This window comes from Cupressus sempervirens, chromosome 1 (assembly GCF_028749045.1).
Source record: "Cupressus sempervirens isolate cs-2001-9-10 chromosome 1, ASM2874904v1, whole genome shotgun sequence".
Lineage (NCBI taxonomy): Eukaryota > Viridiplantae > Streptophyta > Pinopsida > Cupressales > Cupressaceae > Cupressus > Cupressus sempervirens.
In genome coordinates, this window is record NC_143118.1 from 263,952,701 (window position 1) to 263,973,578 (window position 20,878).

Consider the following 20,878-nt stretch of genomic DNA (forward strand, 5'->3'; position numbering starts at 1 on the left):
TAACACTTGATAACCATCCTTTCTCAATAACATCTTTTTCTTGGTTATATTTTCTTATATCTTTTTCTTAGTTTCATTATTCCCTTTAGCTTAACCTTCCTTCCTCTTCTACTGCCAACTATTATTTCTATCTCAGTGCAACTTAGAAATTTCTTAACTTTTCACTTTACAAATTCATTCCCTTCTTATCGACCAAAATAACTTGCTTGTGCATCATCTTAACACTTCATCCAAAGACTATTTCATCAGTTTCCTAATTAAGTTCCTATACTTAAGATTGCTTCTTCATTACATCTTCTAACTTTAGCATCAATTTCTCTATTCAACACCACATCCTTCAGATTATTTTCAACTTACATGAATCAGTATTTTCAATCAGCTTGAAACCAATGAAAAAATAACAATTGATCTAACTCTTCTACATAAAGTAACCTTGTCCCTCATCAGCATCACTTGTATAATTATAACAGTTCTTCCATTCATTGGCATCAATTCTATCTAACATCTAGAGTTAAATCTAAACCATAAAAATTTATTCTAATGTCAAAATCAGGTCATATAGTTTCAATCACAAACATAAATGGATTCATTTAATAAAAGATAGTAAATAATGTGCATTAGACTTGTAGAAACAAGATATCCTTAGAGTTTGAAGGAATCAAAGTCCCAAATCTATAGTATTTAGATACTTACTTGTGTTGTTCCAAAACCTATAATTCAAATAACTTATGCTCACAAGCCATACACATAACACGCCAACCACCTTAATTTTGGTTTAAAACATTGGGGTAGTCTTAAATATTACATATTAAAAAGAAAAAAATACACAGAAAAATTAAGTAATTTTTGGTTATTTATTATTTTAGGTTAAGAATCAATGGTTAGTGTGTGATGTTTATGGCATACCTTTAAACATAATCAAACACTTCTTCTATTTCTATTTTCAAGTGTCACCTAATTTTGAGATGTTAAACCTTTTCCACCATTCCAAGGTATTTTAAAATATTTTATGCAGAATACTTTGTAGCACCCACTAAAAGTCTGTCAATATGCTCATGATACTTAGGAGCCTCAAAACCTACATACAAACAAAAAAAAAGGGAACATTGTAATTAATATTATGATGTAAGAAAAAGAATGGAATAGAAAAGCATAATGTTGTGAAAGAAGGTTGCATTCTAAGGTAGCTTTTGGGAGATATTGTATAAAATCACCATCTCACCAGTTGGGATGATGATTTCTTATCCATCGAGTGTTATTTTCAACACAGGTAGTTTACCTAGCCTTATTTATTGTCATTGGACTCCTCATACATTACCTACTTGATGTTAGGAATGATTTGGGAGAAGATTTTATGAGATGGGTAGCTAAATTTCAAGCAGAAGACAATGGAAGGGGAAGAGGAAAACATTAGAGTCATAATTTCTAAGGGTGATGTCATAGGAGATATTGTTATTGGGATAAGGTGATTAAACTTTAGGATTTTTTATTGGTTTTTATTTATGTATTTTTTGGAAAGATGCTAAAGGGGACCAAGTCATCCACAAGGATAGAATTGAGTCAAAAAGAGTAGAAAGTCTATTTTTTTGCAATTTTCTCTTGGATTTTTTTTTTATGCATGAGTTGTGCACAAAGGAAGTTTTTAAAATAATTTTTAAATACATTGAATGTAAACACTTTGGAAATTGTTTCCTTTTTCATGGAAACTCTATAAATATAATATGTTGTTGAAGAGATTTGTGATAGAGAGAAGTATTTTAAGAGTGTTATTATGATACCAAAATTACTCTAGATATCAAGTTGATTACTTTGAGAGCTTGGTTCTAGATATTTATTATAACTATTTTGTTTCTTATAATGAAATTGGGTCTAGCTTTGGAGTATTGAGTTTTTTCTTGAGCGTGTGGTCCCACATTGAGATAGAAATGGGTGAGAAAATTAGGGCCAAAGGTACACCTAACTGTCCAATCACCCTATAATGCCCAACCCAGAGATCCTTGGAACACAAGGATAAAACATGCACTAAATAATTTTTTTTCTTAAGATAAGTTACTTAACACAACATAAGGTAATTACCCATGGCTAACACACAAGCTACTCAAGAACATGATACCAACACCTATATGCTCATGAAGACAATGCAATACATCAGGTCACTAGTTAGATCCACTATGTATAACAATGTAGGGACTCTAGTGGAGTGTCATTACTTTTCATCGGGTAACCAAAGTACTTTGAGCCTTTGATCAACTCCCTTAGGATGCCAGACTCAAAATTTATCTTTAATCAACTCCTATAGGAGGCCAGATATTGTTCCTTTGATTAACTCCCTCTAGAGGCTAGACACATACACCTTCAATCAACTCCCTCAAGAGGCTAGGTGTTCCATAATCTTGTCTTTCATTAAGTTTATTTTTACATTAATTTATTTATTTATCACTTTTTTAAACTTCTTCACGCTACCTTATTGGAATACACACTAGGGTATATGAGAGAAGCCACTCCACACGTCTACCCTACATACACATTCTCATCACATGATGAGTTCCCAAAGGAAATGCAAGTTCCCAACCCAACCCAAAAATGAACACTCCCTCAACCATCCTATATATGGGAGTTTGGATCTTCACAAGATCTCATCATACACAAGTGCACATGCTCATGCATGGGCACAACCAACTTCATCAACTAATCACATAATACCATTGCAAGGGTTGAATTTGAGAAATGTCACAATATAGTCAAGAATAAAAATCTCACTCAATTGACCTATATTCGAGAGTATATATTCTACATAAATCCCAATAAGGCAACAAAATACCCAAAATCAAGAACTCACTCAATTGGCCTAAATCTGGGAGTATGGATTCTACATGAATCTGAATATAAAACAATAAAAACCATGGATAGATTGGAAACCTTGAATTCATTCCAAATCAATGACCCAAAATTAGTGCCAAGAAATACTTGAGAAAGCTAGGTAGCATGCAAATTGAGGCAAATTCAAAAATGATGAAAATTTAATGAAATTAAAATCCTTTTTAAAATTGGGTATAAAAACACCATATATCAAATAAAATTTGTCTTTGGAGTTCTTATGAAAAAATGGCCAACATAACAGTCCAAAAACACAAAACCCCAAGTCAAGAGGCAATCAAATTCTCATACCTACCCAATTAGGTAGAGCCAGTATATAGTAATAGAGGGGAACACTAGTTCTCTGCCTCCTACAAAATTGGTATCCAAAAAAAACTCTAAAACATAGTCAAAATTCAAAAAATAGGAGAGCTCTACCTGGAAGCCAAAAGGGAAAGTATAGGAATTTTCACAATAAAATAATCACTCTGCTAAAGTTGTTGAAAGTCTCAGAAAATCAAGATCTCCCTGAGCCAGATCTAATGAGATCAACCTCATGTCAATCCAATGCCTGCAACTCACATAATGAGTAAAATAGTAATTCCTCATTAAGAGGATTTGTGATCTTGCTCTCCAAAATCAAGTTTCCAAAGTGAGAAGTGGGAAATAACTCACTTTTTGGGATATCTCTTCACTTTAAAAGTTTAATATAAAATTAGGAAAATAATTGGGTTACTAGATTAAACCTAGTCTCAACCCAGACAAAATAGTGCAATTCCAATTAAATGGAATTCAACTACAGAAAAGATGCTGACAATTAAAATAAAGATTAAATAAATGTAAAATTCCCTTAAGAAAATAAATTGCAATGATTAGATTACTTCCATGACCATTATAGATTCCTACATACACAAAAATACTCACAAGTCTAATCACATAATGCATTATGAATCTAGATTTACCAATTACTAGAGGATTAAAATAATAATAAAAGATACATCATCCATACATGGATGATATTGGCTCAACATGAAAGGTTTGATCACTAACTCCATGTGACACTACCAAGGATATAAGTCCTACACAATAAATAAATATAATCATTTGTAAATGCACAATATATAATAATCGAAGCAACAATTATATAAAATTGCATAATTAAAACATCTAATCAATTTCATTATAATAATCTATTTAAATCATTCATTGGCACAATGGTAAAAGATTACTACATCAATTATGTAAATATCTATAGCATAATCACATCATTAAAAAAGGTCATCAAGGTTTCATCCATCAAGATGACTTATAGAAATCAAATGGGAGAGGCACTACATCATCCCCCACAATGACTAGGCTTACTCTTAGAAGCTTGCAATCCAAGAATAGAAACCTCATACACCAAGTGAAAAATCAAAACTAGAAACACTCAAGGAAACCTCATCAACTTCTTCACAATTCCAACCAAATCAAAAAAACATCATTTGGCCACAACTCAACACTTTAAAGCAAGATAAAACACTTAGAATCTCAGTTGCCAGAGAATGCAACAACAAAATGTTCATAATAGCAAGTGATGAGGAATGATGGCACACACCATACATCCAAATAAGAAAGTAAAAGCATATTTCCAGGCCATATACTAACATAACCAATATTAAATCACCCTTCTTACACATAGTTAAGAATAATTGAGACCAAAGAGTTTAACAACTAGTAGTAAGAATAAATAACCTTTTAACCAGTATGTATATTTATCAACTTTATTTCTCTTTCATAAAATTATCCCATTTATCTGCATTGAACCAAACAAAATTTTGATTACAACTTTATATCTATTAACAAACACTCCAGTATGTTCTATGTAATGTTATCTTGTGTACATACTATGAGTGGTCCAAAATAGAAATGGTAGAGTCACAACACACAATTGGGCAATAGTAAAAGATAGTTAGAATTGTCACCATGAAACAAAATGAAAAGTCCCAAGTGGGGGAATTAGCAATTCCAACAATGAATCCTAAAAATATACATAGTTCAACAATAAATCAAGTGTGACAATGGTCACAAAGAGAGTGATAGAGAAATTTGATGACTAGTGCAAGCAAGGAAAATACAAAAACCAATGCCAGCCCAAACAACATGAGCAAAGTACCTCCAACCAAATAAAATAAGGCATCTATTAGATTACATTACAAGTGATGACTAAGAATAGTCACATAAGAGGGATAATTCACCACATAATACTAAGGAACACACCATCCTAGCAGTGTTCGAGAACATACTCACACACATCAAGTAGTATACCTTTAATAACCTCATGCATATGTATACTACCAATAATTTCCTAATTCTTTTCCATGTAATGCAATATTAAGATATACAACAATTTTACTACAATTTCCATAAGCTTAAGAAGCAAGCAGTTTGGGGACATAAGTCATTAACCCAAAGGATCTAATGCAATAAACCATTTCTTCTTTATTTCCAAATTTACCATTTCCATTACCATGATTCCACGAGTACACATGGTCATTTCTTTCAGTAAAGGGAACCATTTCAATATCATCATGAAGTGATAATAGATTTCAATTGCATTTCATATCCTAACTTTCAATAGAAGAATAGATAATATATAATGCACCTTACTCCACAAGGAGAAACAAAAGAGGCATTCAAAGCCCAACACATGGATACCAATCAGGGGTTCCATCTCTATCTAAGAGGATCACAAAAGAAACCAGCCATGCTGAGGCACATCAATTCTATCTACATAACCAAGAAAGAAAAATTTCTTCCCTTACCTTACTCAAGTCATATCTACTAGATAAGAAAGTTCATCCCAATTAGATACCCAAGCAATAAGAAATTATGATCTTGCAAGGAGACATTTGCACTCACACAATCATATAGTAACCATGTGCACAACATATACACATAGATCCCAATAATTGAACATGAGCTATAATAATAGATGTAATGCCTCACTTGGAGATCCTTGGAACACAAGGATAAAACATGCATTGAATAATTTTTTTCTTAAGATAAGTTAGGGTATGTGTAGGATCATGGTGTACCAAACTATGGCTTTAAGTGGCAGTGAAAAACCAACAAATCAGGGTTATGTCAACTTGACACATAATTTTAAAGTGGTTTTGGAATTTATATCAAAATGTTGTAAGAAAATAATCTATAGGAAATTGAATCTAGTTTCTAAACTACAAGGCCTTTATCTAGAGAAAAAATTATTTGATTGGTCAAAAGTTTGGATTTTATTATAGTACTATAAAAATTTCAGGGCGAAAATAAAAAGTAGATGTATGTCTGACCACCTTAATCATAATCAAATGATAATATTTTTAAATATAATTTTAGATATAAAAAGTAGACTTATTCCTGGATGTGATGCATATTTTTAGAAATTTTTATTCCAAATAAATAATTAATTATGAATTTTCTACTATACTATTTTCAGAATTAAAAAACTCCCATGTCTGACCACCTTAACTAGTTAAAAAAAAATCAAAATTAAGTTTTTTTTTTTTTTTCTTATACTAGTCGAAGCATAGAATGTGATGCATCTTTTGGATTTGACAAATCTTATACGGTTTGAAAGTTATAGCTATTTTTCAACCAGTATGTCAATCAGCACTTTGTAGCTAACTCCATTAGAAAATAAGTAATAATTACTTACTGAACTTGTAATTTGACAAAACTTACATATATGAAAAACTAAGAACATTCTTAAGAAACCCTTTTTATTACATCAAATTTTGCTTTAAAAAAAGTCGTCAGCTACATGCTTGAAGTAAAAAACACATAAGAACATGCCAAAAACACATTTTTGGGATGTTTTAAAGATGACCATATAAGGTTGGTATCGAAAGATATAGTAGGAATTATAAAGGTATTAATTATTTTCATTTAGTATCAGCATGGGTCAGAAAAAAGTTGGAATAGATTTTGAAATTCTTTGAGGCATTTCAGAGCTACATATTTTTCAGATTGCCTCTTTTTGGCACACCATGATCCTACACATACCTATTACTTAACACAACATAAGGTGATCACCCATGGCTAACACACATGCAAATCAAGAACATGATACCAACATCTATATGTTCATGAAGACAATGCAATACATTAGGTTAGTGGTCAAATCCACTATGGATAACTATGTAGGGACTCTAGAGGAGTGTCATTACATACCATCAGGTAGTGCAAGTACTTTCACCCTTCAATCAACTCCCTTAGGAGGCTAGACTTGGAATGTATCTCTGATCAACTCCTATAGGAAGCCACATACTTTTCCTTCAATCAACTCCCTCAAGAAACTAGACACAAACACCTTCAATCAGGTACCTTGGGAGGCTAGGTGTTCCATAATATTATCTTTCGTAAAGCTTATTTTTTCTTTAATTCATTTAGTTGCCACTTGTTGGAACTTCTTCATGCTACCTTATCGAAATACACATTAGGGTATATGAGAGAAGCCACTCTACAAGTCTACCCTACATACTCATGCTCATCAATGATGAGTGACCAAAGGTAATGCAAGTTCCCAACCCAAACCCAAATGAACAATCCCTCAATTGGCCTATATCTGGCAGTTCAGGTCTTGCAAGATCTTGCCATAAGATCATGCACATGCTAATGTGTGGGCACAACCAACTTCACAAAACAATCACATATAACCAATGTAAATGTTGGATATGAGAAATTCCACACAAAAAAATAAGAATAAAAATTTCATTCAATTGGCCTATATCTGAGAGTGTGGACTTGACATGAATTCCAATAAGGCAGCAAAATACCAAACATTAATAACTCACTTAACTAGGTTAAATCTAGGAGTATGGATTCTAAATGAATCCCAATGCTTACATAATAAAAACCATGGTCAAATTGGAAACCTAGAATTCATTCCAAATCAATGACCCAAAATTAGTTCCAAGAAATACTTGAGAAAGATGGGCAACATGCAAATCAAGACAAAGTCAAAAAATGACCAAAATTCAATAAAATTAAAACCCTTTTTACACTTGGGTATAAAAACCCCATATATTAAATAAAATTTGGTTTTGGAGCTCATATGAAAAAATTACCATTATAGCAGTCTAAAAATCCAAAACCTAAAGTCAAGAGGCAATCAAATGCTCATACCCACCCAACTGGGTAGACTAGCATACAAGAATGAAGGGGAACACTAGTTCTCTGCCTCCTTCAAATTTCTATCCAAACTAGACTATAAAACAATGCCAAAATGTAAAAATGGGAGAGCCCTACCTAGCAACCAAAAGGAAAAATACAAGAATACTCATGATAAAATAATTGCTACACTAAAATTATCAAAATCCTCATAAAATCAAGGCCTTCTTGAGCTAGATCCAATGAGATCAACCTTGCATCAATCTTATGTCCACAACTCCCATAATAAGAAAAATAGTAATTCCTCCTTAAGAGGATTTGGGATTTTTCTCTCTAATATCAAGTTTAAAAATTGAGAAATGAGAAATAACTTAGTTTTTGGGATATATATTCACTTTAAAAGTGCAATAGTGCAATATAAAATTAGTAAAATAATTGGCTTACTAGATTAAACCCATTCTCAACTCGGACAAAATTGGGTGATTCCAATTAAATGGAATTCATCTATGGAAAATTTGTTGATAATTAAAATAAAGATTAAATCAATAGAAAATTCCCTTAAGACATTAAATCACAATAATTAGATAACTTCCACAACTAGTGTGGATCCTAAATGTACACACACACTCACAGGTCTAATCAATGTAGAGAGACACTCACAAATCTAATCACATAATACATTATGAATCTAGATTTACCAATTACTAGAAGATTTAAATAATAATAAAAGATACATCATCCATATAGGGATGATATAGGCTTAACATGAAAGGTTTGATCACTAACTCCATGTGCCACTACCAGGAATATAAGTTGATGAAGGGCTTCTCTGATACCATTTGATGAAGGGCCACACCACCCTTACCAACTCACAACCAAAAACACAAAAATATGGAGACAAAGATATAACAACATGTTTGGAAAAGAATGCTTTTATTATACTTTAAAATCCTTAGAACATCCAAAAAGATGACATCACAACTATGATTTCTTCCAAAAGAAGTTTACAAATTCTTTAACATAAGATAACTCCTAAATAAGAGCTTCCAAAAGAAGATTCTTCATACCAAGAGCTTCCACCTAGCTCTGATACCAGTTGATGAAGGACCACACCACACTTACCAACTCAACCAAAATCATAATAATATGGAGGCAAAAAGATTACAAAATGCTTCACAAAGCATGTTTTTATTATACTTTAAAATCCTTACATCATCAACAAGATAATAGCACAACTATGAATTCTTCCAAAAGAAGGTTACAAATGCTTCAACATAAGAGAACTCCCAAATAAGAAATTCCACAGGAAGAGTCTTCACACCAAGAGCTTCCACCAAGAGAACTTTCACCTCCAATCTTGCTTACAAGATATTACACCATTAGATCTTCACTACAAGAGCTTACACTTGAAGAGATTACACTCGAAGAGATTACACTCAAAGAGCTTATACTTGAAGATCTTTACTTGATGCAATGCAAGGTAAGAGAATCCCCAAAGGAGATGTCCTAGCCCTCATCAAATAACCATGCAATGAAAACACAATAAGAATGCAAGATTTGATATTAAATCACAACTCTTTATTCATAAAATAACTGATTACATGCAATGTGCTAGGCTATAAGGCCTTCCTGATTATGGCCAAATAAAAAGCAATTAATAGTTCTACAAGATCCCTCAAGATCCAATCCAAACCCTAGGTAGTCTAGATCCACACTCTAGTAAAAAATTTCAAGGAAGATCCAACTAGTACTCACAAGCCCACCAAGAAATCTTCTTGTTTCCCAAGCCTCAACTACTAGCCTTCGCATAAACTCACAACTCCACCACAATCCTATTGTAAATTGCCTCACATTCGGTGCTCTATCCATAGACTCAAGAAAAATCACTCCTCTACTTCCTCCTCTCCAAGATTTTATTAAGAAGAGATCACACCTTTAAGGTTGATTAGCGATGCTCATATACCTTGCTTAAATAGGCACTTACCACCCAAGATGTTACAAACACAACCAATGTGGAATAAAAGGTAAATGCAACTACCTTACATAAAATATTTAATTTGCACCCAAACAAAACTAAACACCACCATGGGGCCCAACAAATATTAAATTCATGATTGAAGGAAATGTCCACAAACTTCTAGAATTCCATCTACACACCTCGATCAATAGAATGACAATCATTTTCTATTTATTTTTCCATTTACGCCACTTATGCACCTTGTTCTCCTTTTTCTATTTCTTTTTTTTTTCCTCTAATTTCCATCACTTTATCTCTCCTCTATTTTTTTTTGTTTTTTTATAAATTTTACTTTCAACATGTCATCTTTTAATTTTGATGCATGATGCTCCTACATCATAAGTCTTGCATAGTAAACAAACACAATCAAGTGTAGATGCACAATATATAGTAGTCAAAGAAACAATTGTATGAAATTGCATAATTAAATCATCTAATTAATTTTATTAAAATTACTAATTTAAATCATTCATTTGCACAATAGTAAAAGATTACTACAAGAATGATGTAAATATTCATAGCATAATCAGATCACAAAGAAAGATCATCAAGGTTGCATCCATCAGGATGACTTATAGAAATTAAATGGGAGAGGCACAACACACCCTACAATGTAAACACAATAGAAGCAAATGATATAGAGAACAATACTCGGGAGAGAAGGAATAGTGATTGCTTTATTAATTCATCAAATTTCCCACATACATGCTTAGTTGTAGGGCCTCCTGGGTTACAACCAACAAGATTTATGAAATTCTAGACTTAGAATTTTTCACAAATCCATCATTCTAACTCTTTTAGCTCCCTTGACTTTGCACTTTTAACCTAAACCTAGAAACCCCTATTTAAACTTGCCTAAATATCTTATAGAAGATTTTGGATCATTACATAATAGAAGGTCAACCTTAAAATTATCTACACACATCCCAAGACAAGATCCTTACATTAAATTAACAACCTAAATTAAAAAGACAAGTCGTCTCACACTAGGAACCAATCACAAACAAACTCATTCAAAGAAGGAACTAAGAATTAGAAAACATTAAGTTCACTTGCCACATAAAGGAACACTTGACCACTAGAGTACTTGGCCAATACTAAACAACTCGTCAAATATTGAAGAAGCTAGCCAATGCTGAATAACTCTATTAATACTAAACTTTATAGCAATTGCATCTTGGAAACCACTTGAACATGACACTAACTAAAAAATGAACAAAGCTAAGTAGGATAGCAAGGCAACCCAAGATGCTTCTACATTACACATATATTTGTTTAAATATGTTTATGTCTATGTTTATCTATTTTGTAATAGCTCAAGAATTTGTGAGAAATGTCAACATCATCTCTCCTATTAGATTTAGCTTTTGGAAGCATTCTTTTGTAGTTTTTATTCCTTTCAATTGGTATCAAAGCCTTATCATATTTATTATTTTTTTGTGTACAATTTTTTTTTTCGTTGATCTAGTTTTAGTAGGAGTATTGTAGAAGAATTTTTCATAATTGTATTTCAAGTTAGATATGGAAAGCACATCCAACAAATTAGAGATGGATAAATTTAATGGATTCAACTTTGAGTTGTGGAAACTCAAAATGGAGGACATACTAGTACATAGAGATCTATGGGTTGCTATAGTTTCTTCAATGAAAGCCTAAGCTACATTCTACGAGGATTGGGATAAGATGGATAAAAAATCCAAGGTTTTCATAAGACTCTCTTTCGTTTATTTAGTTCTCTTGAATGTCCACAAAGATAGGACTACATATAATCTTTAGAATAATCTTGGTATTAGATAACAAGACAAATCCTTGGAAAATAAGCTATTCTTGAGAACACATGCATCAAAAGATGTGTGGGTAATAGATTCAAGTGATTCTTTCCACATGACATCAAAAAGAGATTGGTTTTCAAAGTATGAAAACTTTGATGGTGGGATGGTGTATCAAGATAATAAATTTGACCTAAATATTGTTGCTCATGGTAGATTCGAGGTCATATTTCTTGATGGTAGAGTGAAGGTAATTGATGGTGTGTTGCATATTCCTAGTTTGGCATGAAACTTACTTTCAATTAGCAAGCTTGCTAATGTGGGTGTACAGGTTATTTTTTTAGTTTTGGATACAACATGAGAAGAGGATCTACACTGCTTTATAAGGTTATTAGTAGTATCACCTTGTATAGGTTGGATGCATGCATGATTTAGTACAATAGTTCTTCTATAAAGTCCAAGAAAATGACTTTGGATTCTTCACCCTCACCAGAAGATCAAGAAAATAAGAACACCATTTTTTACATCTTGCGATCATGCTTTCTAGATACCTAAGGGTTAAAATTGTTTGGAGATAAAGATCCCAACTAAGAAGATAATGTTATTTCACCAAAACATTGGTCATATTATTGAGAAGGGTCTTAGTGAGCTAAAAATAAGAGCCTCATTGAAGGCCTTAATTATTTTAATCTATAGTTTTACTTCTGTGAACATTGTATTTATGGTAAAAGGCAATGTGTTTTCTTTTATTCCAATTCTCATAAGTCTTTCAGATTTTGGAGTATATTCATTCAAATGTGTATGGTCTAGTTAATGTTCCTTTGATATCTAGATTTGTGTATGTTGTGTCATTCATAGATGATTATAGTAGAAGGACATTTGTGTATTTCCTCGAAAGAAAATCTAAATTGTTTGTAGTCTCAAAAGAAGGATAGTATAATTATGGTTTGAAGCAGTCTCCTAGAATATAGGATTAGAAGTTTGACTCGTATGAGTTTTCCTTGGGATTTTTGAGATCTAGATATGAACATTGTGTATATTATAAATTTGAAAATGGTCACATTCTTATCATAGTCTTGTATGTGAATGATATTTTGTTTATTAGTATTGGTAAAAAATGATTTCATATTTGATGTCTTATTTAGTATATTAGTTTAATATGAAACATCTAGGTGAAACTAGATATATTATTTGGATTGAGATCATTAGAAATGGAGCTAGAAGAAGTCTTTGGATGAGACAAAGGAATTAACTCTTTGTTGAAGATATTTAGGATGACAACTTGTGAGAAGTTAGGTGTTCCAATGTTACAAGAAAAAAATCTTTCTAAGGAAAATTGTCCAAAATATCCTGTTGAGATGGAGGACATGTCTAGAGTGCTTCATGTGAGTAATTTTCCCATCTTAATGTATGATATATGGTTTGTACAAGGCTAGACATTTCCCAAGTAGTAGTAATCCTTAGTCAACATATGGCTAATCCTAGAAGGGTGAATTTGGATGAATTTAAGAGAGTGTTTAGGTATGTAAAGGGAACATCTAAGTATTTCTTATGTTTTCATAGTATTCCTATGATATCTTAACTCTCTATTTTTATTCATGGTTATGTGGATTCAGATTGGGATGGTAATGTTGACAATAGAAGGTCCAGTAGTGGGTATGTTTTCATGATGTGTGGTAGTGTAATTAGTTGGATGAGTAAGCAGGATGTTGTAACTTCTTTTCCACTATAGAAGAAAAGTTCATGGAAGCTACTCATGCTTCTAAAGAGGTCATTTATCTTAAAATTTTGTGTTCTAATTTTGGTTTTGATGCAAGTAAAATTACTATTTGATGTGATAGCCAAAGTTTTATCTATTTAGAAAAGAATGCTACTTTCATGCTAGAACAAAACATATTGATGTACAATATCATTTTTCCTAATATGGTGGAAAATAGAAAGCTAAAATTGGAAAATATTTCTACTTTGGAGAATGTTGCAGATGCATTGACAAAGACAATGAGCACTGAGAAGTTCATATAGTGTATTAGTTATATGGGCCTTGGGGTCTATGTTGTGATACAATGGTTGTTATAAATAAAAGTCCACCAAGATAACTAAGAGGGGGGTTAGGGGGAGAATTAGTTATGCAATTAAAACAACTCTCAATATCCTTATTAATTCTAAAACATGTTAAATGTAGAAGCAACAACCATAGAAAGATAATCATACACACTAATACTAGATCTATTAAATAGTGAATCCCTTTATTAGAGGGTAAACCACAGTGGTGATGGCACCCACAAAATGATGTACTAATATATAAGCTTCTTATAAGAGGATGGATCCTATTAGGATTCAATGAAATATATTTAGTACATATTAGTCCTTGTTAAGACACTTTGAATCTCTGTTAAGATATTCCAACCCTATTAGGAGTTGATTAGGAAGACCCACAATAAAAATATCCTTTTTACTATCCATTGAATAATATAATTTTACATTGATATTCTCCAACAAAAACTTCTTTGATAGATATAGTTCTTTATTAGCTCATCACACCTCACTACACTAGACACTTCTCTAATCAAGAGATGTTCATTATTAGGTTCACTAGATCTCATATACAATTTTACATACTTGAATTACATAAATACCTCCACTGAATCTCATCCTTGAGTTTTCATGTTACAAAAAAGATCTTACTGATGATTACAACCTAGGAAATCATCATTCCTTTATACCAAGTCCTAGAAAAGGTTATTGAGTTTTCCTTGATGCTTTCTCAATTTATAATAATAATATAGGACCAACCTACGATATTACATTTACATGTTACATTACAATATTATATCATTTCATAATTACAAGCAAACTTATGGCTCACAATCTTCATAACCCTTCACTTGATGTTCATCAAGATATGTCTGTTTGACAACAACATCTTCATAATGTCTTCTAACTCTGTCCAAGTTCTCTTAACTAGATTCTATCTCTATTAGGAGATATAATCAAAATATTAGTATTTTCTTCCTTGTAAATTTGTCTAAATGATGCATTCACTAAATCCATCATATCTCTACCCAGTCTCATATTTTTGTGCGTGCTCTTAATTGTAGTATCTAGATGCTCTATAGAACATTATCCCAAGTTTATATAAGCTAATCTTCATTCCTTGAAGCTCACAAAGCCGAACTCTATTTTTTGCTCTATCAATTTTTATAAAATAACTAATATGTTGACATCAATGACAAACTCTATCATAAACCTCTGAATCATGTCTCCAGTAATGCTAGAATACCCTTGTCCAAATTTTTTACCTAAGGAAAACCTTGTGAAACATGGAAACAACCTCCAAGCTATGGGACTTGAACTATGAGGTTGAACCTCTGGAGAAGGCTGGCTTCCTCTACAATTAAGATGCACATAACTATTCTAGAAGAGAAAAGGGAGAAGGAATACATGAAAGTGACTACCTAATCTATTCTAAAGTGGTGATACACCAAAATAGGGTGTTTAGACTGATCTCTACCCATTTATGCACAATACCATTATCATGAGAGTCCAAAGATATAAAGATTTAGAATTTCTTTAATCTATTAACCACGTAGAGATTAGACAACCACATGAGTGACACAAGGAAAAAATGCTTCACTTCTTATTATTCACAAGCCAACAGAGATACAAAAATAAATTTTGTAGATATCTATAGTACAACAAAGAGGGGCAGACAAAGCTTGCATAGTACAATGATGGCTAAATGAGATAAGACAAGATGTCATATGATTCAAAGGCAAAGAGGGAACTTATAGTAGCATGCCAAGGTAATGCCAAAGAAATAGAGAAGATCTAACCTTAAGAATAAGTACAACATTTTGCTTTATAGTGCAAGCATAACTTAGATAACTTCCATCAGAAGATAAAATTCAACCATAACAATCAAAATCTATAGAGAATAATCACTATAAAGCTGGAAAGATTTGATCACAACTCAAATCCGTATACAAGAAGATCACTTCTTCACCAAACAAAGCTCTAATAGGTTAGGAATGATGGTCATTAACTTCTAACTTAAATGGATGGATCAATAGGTGGTGGTGGAGCATCTCTTTGCATCTATCAGACCTAGGGAATGATGAAAATGGTTGCAGGAGATCGAAAAGTTTGAATTCATCATCAAGGAACTACTTCCACTATTATCAATCCTACCAAATCAGCCACATTATTTTGTCAATTAGAGTTAAGCATCAAGTCTTTCCATGTGGACCAAATCTCCCTTACCATTAAACTACTATGTCAACAATTCAACTTTATGGCTTGCATTTGACTGCCCATGATCATAGCTTTTGCACCACCTTTCTTCAATAATAGTTACTATTCATGAAACCATGACCCATTCATTATCATTGCTTTGCAACCTTCTCTTAGGATCCTAACCACATCCACACCATCACCACCTTAACTTGAGGTTCACCCTTTAATCCTTGCAACCAAGAAAAAACAAGGGGAATCACTTGATCTCAACTCAAACCTTAGCCACCTCTTAACCCATTACAATCATGTGTTGGCTGTAGATCTAAAAGATCTAATGGTGTGAAATATAGCTTTAAACATTGAAGGCTTTCCCTTTTCATTTTGTTGCAACTTAAACCATAGCATGTTAATATCATCTTTTGATCAAGTGAAAACAAAGCAAAGTGCGCCTTCATCATCTTGACTTTGGTTAAGCCCACTAACTCTACAACGATGAGAACATAAAGCAATTGTGCCTCCACAATTTTGACATTGGTTAGCACTTAACCACCCACAACTGTGTGAATCACATGGTCACAACTTAAAACATTCTAAGGCATAATATGAAACAAGAAATATATCCAATGTTAAATCATTTCATAAGAAACCCTATGTCACTGTTGAATAGATTAATATTTGAATTTGATTTTTGGTGGAAGGGCACTTTGGTAAATAATCTTCATCAAGTGGGAGATTGTTGGGATAATGACTCAACCTTATGATATTCTATTGGGTTTTTATCTATGCATTTTTTTGGAAAGATGCTAAATGATACCAAATCTTTCACAAGGATAAAATTAAAGTCAAAAAATATAAAGCCTACTTTTTTGCCATTTTGTCTTGGATTTTTTTTAATGCAAGAGTTGTGAGAAAAGGAAGCTTCTAGAATAATTTGTGAATATATTTAATGTAGAAACTTTAGAAATTATTTCCCTTTACACTAAATATTTTATAAATAGATTATGTTGTTGGAGAGAATTGTGAGACAGAGAAGTATTTGAAGAGTGTACTATGTTGTCGGATTTATATTGGATATCATAGTTGATTATTGTTAGAGAGAATTGGCTCTAGAGATTGTATTGTACATTTTTCATTGTTGATAATACAATTGGGTTTGGCTTTATAGTGGTGGGTTTTTCCCGAAAAGGTTTTCCCACCTATATATGTTCAAATCTATTTTTTGTATGTGTCTATCTAGTTGGTAAGATCTCAAGGATTTGTGAAAATTTTGAAAATCATCTCTCTTGTTAGATTTAGCATTTGGAAACATTATTTCAGAGTTTGGTTTCCTTTCAAATTCCTAGCCATTTATAGACAAAAATATATGTTAAAGTTTACTTTGTGTAAGAGGTGAGTAAGGGTTTACAATGTTCACAACATGTTTAGAAGATTTTAAAGGGCTTATGAGAGTTAAAATGACTTAAAGTTGCATTATTAAGACATTGTCTCAATTACTTAGTCTTTTAAGAAGAAAGCACATTCAAGTCTATTATTTGAAAGAGAATCAAAACATGATAAAGTGGTGGGTTGAACACAAGTATATGATTTTTATGTGTATTAATTTCAAGTTTAGAATTTAATGGCCATATTGGTTATTTTTTCACTTTTGAGTCATATATGATAGGCAGAAATATTTTTAGACCATCTACATTGATAGCTTATTTTTTATGAAATTGTCAATATGACACTTAAATTTATTAATAAATCATCAGTATTATTATGGATAATATTTTTGCAAAAATATATTATTTAAATATGTTTTACCAATTTAAAATATTAGCATACAACATTTAAAGTTAGAGACATTCTTAAGTTGATGTATATTGTTAATTTATAATTATTTACAAAAAAAATGGTGTAGAACATATGAGTTTAGAAACTTTAGATATGATATTTTTGTAAATATTACTAATTTATACTTATATTAGATTGATTAAATTTTTTAATTAAATATATATATATATATATATATAATTATTCATTCAAAATGACAATCAATATTTATTTTAATAGATAAAATGAAAGACATTAAATTGACCAAATCATAAGAAAAAATACTTATGATAGGAAGGGGTGACTGTTAAATTCCAAGTTTAGGTAACTTGACTTGACACAAGTTTTTATGTCATTTTTTGTATTGATGAATTTCAAGAAGAGCAAGAAGCAAGCATGATGATGAAAGCCATGATTAAGGTTGTTTTTGTAGGCAATGTCTAAATAGAAAACTAAAATAATATGACATGTATATGTCATAATATACCTCATACCTTGTGTGCATGTACTTTTAATCATTGTAAGTTTGTTGCAACTTGTTGGACAAAACAAGGGCTCAGTACCATCTGTCAAGCCAAATATTGAGAATGGTTAATTTTAATTTTAACTTTATGATTTCAAGCCATTAATTTATATATTATTATTATGCATTTATATAATTAAATTTAATATTTATTATAATAAATTATGATATTATTTTTTATTTTTAAATTTTAATATTTCAAAACTATGATAATTTAATTTAAAATAAATATATAATTTACTGATATATTACAATATGTACAATCATTTTTAATATCAATAATATATTATTATTAAACATTAACCATATTTTGAATTAATAATAGTAAGTTCAAAGCTACAATCAATTATTATTTGTCATCAAGTACTTAAACATATTCAATAATTTATTTCATTGCAAGTGTTTAGAGTGTTGTAACTACAATACTTAATTTTAAGTAATTTTTATTGAAAATTTAAATTAATAATTTTTTCATCATTGATGTAACATTAGGTATATGGTAGACTATCAAAATAAGTAAAAATATTATAAATTATACTGCTTATTTGTAATAGTGATGACCATAATCCTCCAAACTAATGTTATTAAAAGTTGCAAATAAAAAGGCAACAGCCTACAACAAAACAATATATTGTGAGTCTCTTATTTGGGAGGTCTTAGATTCAAGTCTACTTGAATTTAATAAATTATTATAATTATTATTATTATTACCTTGGATTTGACCTCTTATTAATTTTTTTAAAAACTTACAAAAAATATATTTAAATTCTAAAATAAATTTAGAAATTTAAATTTCAAAAATTAGACTAAAATGTTAATAATTTCTCACCTTATCTAGTTTGCATTGCATTTGTTTCTCATTACCTTTTCAAGTCTAGAAGGTTCTTCTAAATGTTAATTTGTTTCATATCTAATACATTAACATATTTCATAATCTTCCTTAAAATTATAATGGGCATAATTTAGTTATTAAATAAATTTCAAATTTATAAGAAATTTGTTTTTACCTTCCCTAGTTTGTATTGTAAGAAAAATGAATTATACTTTTTTATCTTCTCTAATTTTTAATGTATTTGCTATTCTAAAAATAATATAATATTATAATTAAATGAAATTAAAAATTAAAAATTTACTAATTTAAATTAATTATAAAATAATAATAAAACAAATTAATATCCTAAAATTATAAAGTTAAAAAAAAAAATTAACCATTATATATTATATAATAATAATTATATAATTTAATAGCTTAAATTCATAGAGTTGAAAACTAAAATTAATCAGCATCAATATCTAGTTTGATAATGGAATTGATCCCTTGTCTTGTCAAGCAAGTTACAATAGACTTATGGTGGTTGAAAGCATAGGCATAGAATTAGCTATTACATATGTTATGGCATATACATGTAATAATATTTTAGTTTTCTATTTAAGCATTCTTAGTTTTGTGGGACATGCTTCCTGGTATTTTATAGACAAAAAGACCGATCATTTTTAGGTGTTTTGGGAGGTGTATAAACATCCATGTAGTTTACTGTATTCGTGCAAAAATAATTTGAGAGAGACATTTACTAAAGATAAAATGAAATATAAAATAGGATGGCTACCACAAAATTTCAACTAATTTGATTCTAAAGTTTAAAAAATAAAAAAGAATGATAAGATGTCATGTCAAGAAGAAGAGAAGACATTTGGACGTATAATGTGACAAAAAATAAAAATGTGAAAAAGTAGTGGTTGTGACCACAATTGGCTAATTTCAATGCACATTGATTTGTCTTAATGAAACTTTCATATTAATCTTGTAAATTGTCAAAATCACCTCTATGAGCATCACCTAGATCTAATGAGTGTTGAGTGTTATATTTCTCATGAGAGATGGGTTTGTGTGAACCACTTCCCATAAAACATGGGTCAATGAGTTTTACTAAAAAACTACAGAGTTCAATCCTACAATATTAATATCACAATTTGACTTGTGGAAAATATCTCATACTTATCAATTGATGATCTTAAGGGGATTTCTAATGAATAGTTCATAAGGTGCAATAGTTGCAAATAACATTGCAGAAAGAGTGAGTTTAACCAAGAGAAACTTCGTAGTTAAGCAAGCTAAAGATGAAGTAAAATTTGGATGGCTAACTATTGGTTATTTTCACCTCCATCTAGCCCATCATTGATATCTGACTAGAGAAATTTTCAATGGGCTTGATTCTTGGTAGACAAGATTAATGTTTGTCATGTCTTTGCATTAGGCCTAGCAGGGTTTCACAAAGATAAGAGATGTTTCCATGTATCTTTATTTTGGTGTTTTTTCATGCTATAGTGTTTCTTTGATGCTCTAAAACCTAGGATTGTGCCACGTGGTAGAGTGTCCCACTTTTTGAGCTATCTACTTCCTTCTTTGCTGAGATTTCCTTGATCTAAAGACTTGCATTTTTGCATCTCCATTTTTCCCTTTGAGAAGATGTGATAGCTATTGGATTTGGTGCATCTAGGATATTTCCCATGACATCTTAG